We start from the raw sequence: 5,811 nt of genomic DNA on the forward strand, positions 1-5,811 counted from the left end.
TTTGCCAAAAACCGTGTGAATTTCGAAAAGTCATGGGAGAGGGAAAAAAAGTCCCGAATTGTTTACCCGGAATAAATACGCCTCGTTGCGCGGTAGAAGTTCGTTAATCGTTTCTTTCGAGAGAGATATACCGCGTTTATACCGCTACGCGCATACAAAGTACGCCTGCTTAGCATGATGTAAGCGAGGTGGATAAGCATAATCGCAGCGAGACCTTGTAATAAAGACGCCATTTTGCACGGAATCCTTACGCAAGTCGTGCAATTTCCCGGTTTGTTTATGCAACGCGCCGCATATATGTAACTTTTTTCTTTCCTCTTTCTCTCCCGAGCGATCGAAGCGCATTTAAAGTAGCAACGCGAATCGTTTAATTTGCCTCCCCGTACGTCGACGTGTCAAAATATTTTCCGCTTCATTACGATCCAATGATTCTGAAAATGCAAAAATAATCGCGGATCGCGGCCGAGTAAATCGACGCAGTGAATATAAACATTATACAACAATGTTCTTGCCGTTATTTCAGTCCCCCTCCCTCTCTTCCCCCCGCAAAAATGTTATCTGGTTTATCTGATTAGTGAATTGATTACCTGAAGGAGAACTCGCGGCTTATCGACGTGAGTAAGTAAGTCGCAAGTACACAGAGAAAGATACAAACCACGGTACTTTGAAAATCTAATATCGCAAGTTCGTCACAAGCGTCAAATTTGTTGAAAGTATATTCTGAAAAAATCCTAGCAAGAGTTTAATCAAGATCATTCGATCAAGTCAAAAACAAATTCGATTTGCTTTTTATACGAAGTCGCTTCTCCGATCAATTTTATAATATTTTCCGAAAGAAAAGAAATTTTTATTTTGAGAAATTTCACGCTAAATTTCTCTTGGAGTGAAATCTCACTCCAAAAGAGTTAAAATACTGCCACTGTTGAAAACTGATTTTTATTCTTTTTTTTCTTTTTTTCAAGTGAGATCTCATACTTTCCGAGGTTCACTCCAAGACCAACTTAAAGAGCATAATAATTTTTGTAACTTTTAATCATTTCTTAATTTACATTCTAATTTTTGCGTTATGTAATTCTTACCTCTGTTATTTGTAATATACATTTTTATGAATTTTAAAGAAATGTGTCGACTCTTACTTTGCCCGATATTTACTTTTACTTATTTTGTTTTGTTATTTAATATAATAATTTTTCTCAAATTCGTAACAAGTACATTTTCAGATTGTTGTCGAGAAAAATCCTTTGTCAAAGATAAGGGTTACCTAAAAGGAGGTAAGTAAACGGAGTAATCAGTTTTCTTAGCAAGAGAACGGCACCGTTCCCGTTTACAGCACCAAATTAAAACGTATCGCAAGACAAGCCCTACCCAGACATGTATAAAACTTCCATCCCACGCCCCTCGTCCATTCGCGCTTCGTTATCGCCTCGCGTATTCACCTTCTGCGTTTAATCCCCGCTTTTCTATTAATGGCGCAAAATTATACGTCGCCGTTATTAAACGTCGCCCCGCTGCATTGATTATTCTACATAACGCCGTATTCCCGCGGGTTTTACAATCTGCAAGAGCGACGAGTGAGAGACGCGCGCGAGCTTTAAAAGCGTATCATTATTATCATTAAAAATCTCGGCCTCGCCGAGAGAGGCGCGTTTTTCTTGGCACGTTCGGCGAGCCTCGAACGTTCGCTCGTCTCGAGGTAAAATCTCCTCGGATGTCGGTGACCAGGCGAAGGATGCAGCTGCGTCAGACAAAGACACGGTGAAAGACAACCACGCGACGACGACGACGACGACGACGACATGCAGTCGAGAGCTTTTAGAACGTAGCCGAGACGCCGTGGGCGTCTCGTTTGGTCCCTGAATTCTTTTACGATTTTTGTCTGGGTGAAGAAGTGACTTTAGCGGGGCAAAGCCACCGTGATTTATCCACTCGTCTTTCCTACCGTTTTTCTCTCTCGCAACGTTCGCGCCTTATTTTCGTCTCGCCGGTTAATGACGTGTTCGCGAAACATTATTTTTACGCCACTCTCTCTCTCTCTCTCTCTCTCTCTCTTTCTTTTTTGTCTCTCTTTTTTCGGCGCAGCCCGATTTTTTGCCGCAACTCGGCATGCACCAGAGATACGACTCGCGCGGCGGATCACTTACCGAGAGTGACGAGCTCGAAAGGATTGCCCGTCCGCGTTTGGCTAAGCATCTTTAAATCCCGCAGAATGAACGAGCGTGACCTCGCGCGGAAACAGAGTTCATCGAGAACGTATATCCTAGACACAATATCCCTGAGCTAAAATATTCTTACGCGCACGAGGCGCAGGCATAAGTAGCGTCTTGTAATTAATTTCTTACTACAGTTAATCGCATATCGAAATTAAATATGATATAATCCAGGATTAATGATGTCATCGATAAATGTTAATGGAGAAGATTAAAGAATTTGTTTAATTTTCGAATTTAGATTCTAACTTTTGTATAAAATTAAATTGTTTCGATATTTTTGTACTTTGGACATTTTTGAAAATTAGAATAATACTGGCGGATTAATCATTCGCGATTTGTTAAATAAATCAATTTAGGTCGTGCGTTATTAAATATGTCTAATTACTAGTTTCTGCTGAAAATTTGAAAAATATAAATATCTATGACATTATTGAATAAATTTATGTATACTGCACATAATCATACAGTATTGGTCTCACAGATATCTGTATTCTTTTGATTTCTATTCTTCAGAGTCCGTAAATTATTCATATAGTTTCTTCTATTACATAAATGAAAATATTTACATTCCTTTATTTATTCATGTTGCATATGTATACACTCCTAAAAATATGTAAAATAGATATCTGCATCTATTTATTGTTTTTTTTTCGTGATGTTAATTCATTCATTTCGTGATGTTTCGCCTCAAGGCACGTCGCGTACGTTGTGAAAAAATAAAATTAAAATGTTTAATATGTAAAAAAATGTATTTTATATATTCTAATAAAATTTTAAATTAAATTTAAAAAATTATTCGAAAGCTAGTGTACATAAAAATTTGATATCAAATTTCAAAATGCTTAAATATTATTGTTTAAATTTGAAATTTAAAATTTTTTAAGTCTATATATAAAATTATCAATTAAAAAATTTTAAAACAATTCAATTTTATGAAATTTAAATTTTGAAACTTTTCAATTTTAAATTGAAAAATTTCAACATTTTGTAAAAACATTCTTAATCAATATCAGTAAGAAATATTATCATATTCATCCTAATAACGTTCTTTTTTAAATTGGGTTCTTATATAATTAGGAAAAATTTAATATATTGGATCGGGAAAAAAGTTTCTTCTTATTTCTTAATTCAAAATTGTATATACAATATCTTCGTCAAAAATGAACGAAATTTAAATTTTAAAAAAGGGTCTTAAAGCTTGAAATCTGTACTTTCAAACAGTTACTATATTTTTTGAGTTTCTGTGAGTTTGGTAATTTAAAAAAACTACGAGCTGAAAAAGATGAAAAATTCTCTTTTCACTTTGGGGATCTCTCATGTGCCCAAAAAAAATTTACGAAAATTTTCGACTATCTATCGTGAAAGCTTGAAGCTTTTCCTACAAAATCATTTTTTTTTAATGTTCCTACGATTTTTCGTTCCTGAGTTATTCGCGAGTCAAGTAAAGGAACATTCTGACTTTCATTGCTCATAACTCCATTTCAAAAATCCCCGACCCAGTAATATAATTCGTACCAATTAACGTTTATAATTTTAATATAAATAATAACCATTTTCTTAATTAACTCAATTAACGGACAATTTTCTTCGCGCCTGCAATGAGCACAAGAGGAACACGGATTTAACACATCGCAAACAGCGAACACCTTCGAATAGGCTGCTGAAGTCAAGTAAGTCCTAGACACAGATGGCCAGCGTCCGTGTGATGCAAATATAGTAAAGCATTTCGTAATAACGTATTAATTGACGTGAAGTGCAGCGGGGCGCAGCGTATCGATTACGTAATAACGCGTTAATGTCTTCGTCAATCTAATCGCTATCGATAATTAGCATGTCGCCACAAATTTACAGTGATTTCCAGCGCACTTGCGACACGCGCGCTTAATTAATCTCACGTTGTAATCGCCTCATTTCATGAAATCGCTCGATCTTTCCAGCAAAAAATTCATTTTCATTGCGAAACAGCAATCCCTGTTTTCTTTTTACTACACGTTTACATTTATTTATGCGTTCTTTTTTTTTTTTCATTCTATCGTTTTCTATCTGCATTTCACGTTTTATTTCATCTATCATAAATAATTGATAGACGGCACATGCAATAATAATAATCAACTGATTTGAATATTTTAATTTATAAACGTTAAATGACAATTTAATGTTTAAATATATATTTATATTATTCATATTGTATTTAATATTTACGATATTAAATACAATAATGGTTACAAACAATTCATCTATCTTCGATAATCGCAAGTATTCGCAAATAGGCTCAAAATAGCGGAACCTGTCTTCAATGATAGTTACATCTTTCAACTCCTCGAGATCGCGCGATAACGAGACCGAGGAGAAAAGAGATGCCGAAGGACATGGATTCTCTCTCTCTCTCTCTCTCTCTCTCTCTCTCTCTCTCTCTCTCTCTCTCTCTAATTCCGTTAACGGCTTGCATTCTTTGCGGCCTAACGGTTGTAGTTCGGCAATCTCCCAGCCATTCGTTAACCACATTACGTCATGTTTCATAATACACCGAGCGGCCGTCGTGTCATTACGCATATAGGCCAATGGATTGCAATAGGGCTGATGCGCAATTAGCGAATCCTCCACGCAATCTTTAATTCGTAATTAAGACTCTGCGGAAATTAGCGTCCTTCCGAGAATGACTCCTCCGAGTTATCGAAATGGCATCGACACAACTAACGCGAATATTACCTATAATTACGTCCTAGAAACTAAATTTTACGGTCCGAAAGCAGCTATTGAGCAAGGGGGAGCAGTGTTTCGAATTTGTTACAAGTGTATTTGCAGTGTATTATTATACTTTAAGGTTACATCGTAGGCGTAATGTCTCTACGTACAGTCTCTGCAAACAGGGTGGGTAGAATTCGAAATTTAGACTTCCATATAAAAACATATGTTATATACGTTATATCAAACAGTTCAATGAGATCAATGTTTATACTTAACAATACAGTTTTATACTTTAAATGAAAGTTTTCTCATTTTACTTTAATTATTTAGAAAAGGAAAGATTTATTTTTTATTAAAGTAATTTTTAATCGAGATCACCGGCAAACATTTTGTATTATTGTACCCTTTACATATAAACATAATATTTGTAATTTTTTCGTAATTTTTTCAATTTGTTAAAAAATATATGTATTCTTAAGAATATATCAGGTGTGTAGCAAACATTCACGCGGACAATGATTAGAATCGAAAATTTATACTTCCGTATAAAAATGAAACAGTTAAATGAGATCAATATTTATATTAACGATACACTTTTTTAATTTAAATAAAATAAATGTTTCTCATTTTATCCTAATTATTTTTTTAAAAACAAGTCTACTTATTGAAATAATTTTTCCCATTTTTAAAATCGCCACCGAACTTTTTGTATTACTTTCAACTGCAACGTAAAAAAGAGATTTATTTTATCATTTTTTTCAAAAATATATGTAATACTTCTCTAATAGCTGCAAAAAAAACTCGAAGGATTACCGCAGAAAATTACAAGCGTCACTTCCAAATTAAGAAGAAAAGATCGAACGCCGTTTGTTCAATCGCCCGAAATTGTTGGGCACGGAACAAATACATAAAT

At 34.7% G+C, this 5,811-nt stretch overlaps 1 long non-coding RNA gene across 1 annotated transcript in view; it reads right to left on the minus strand.

Moving 5' to 3' along the window:
- Positions 1–5,811, minus strand: part of LOC108754474 — a 15,089-nt gene that overhangs the window by 5,936 nt on the left and 3,342 nt on the right. The gene's annotated exons all lie outside the window — the stretch shown is intronic.

This window comes from Trachymyrmex septentrionalis, unplaced genomic scaffold, assembly GCF_001594115.1.
Source record: "Trachymyrmex septentrionalis isolate Tsep2-gDNA-1 unplaced genomic scaffold, Tsep1.0 scaffold119, whole genome shotgun sequence".
In the NCBI taxonomy this organism is placed as follows: Eukaryota; Metazoa; Arthropoda; class Insecta; order Hymenoptera; family Formicidae; genus Trachymyrmex; species Trachymyrmex septentrionalis.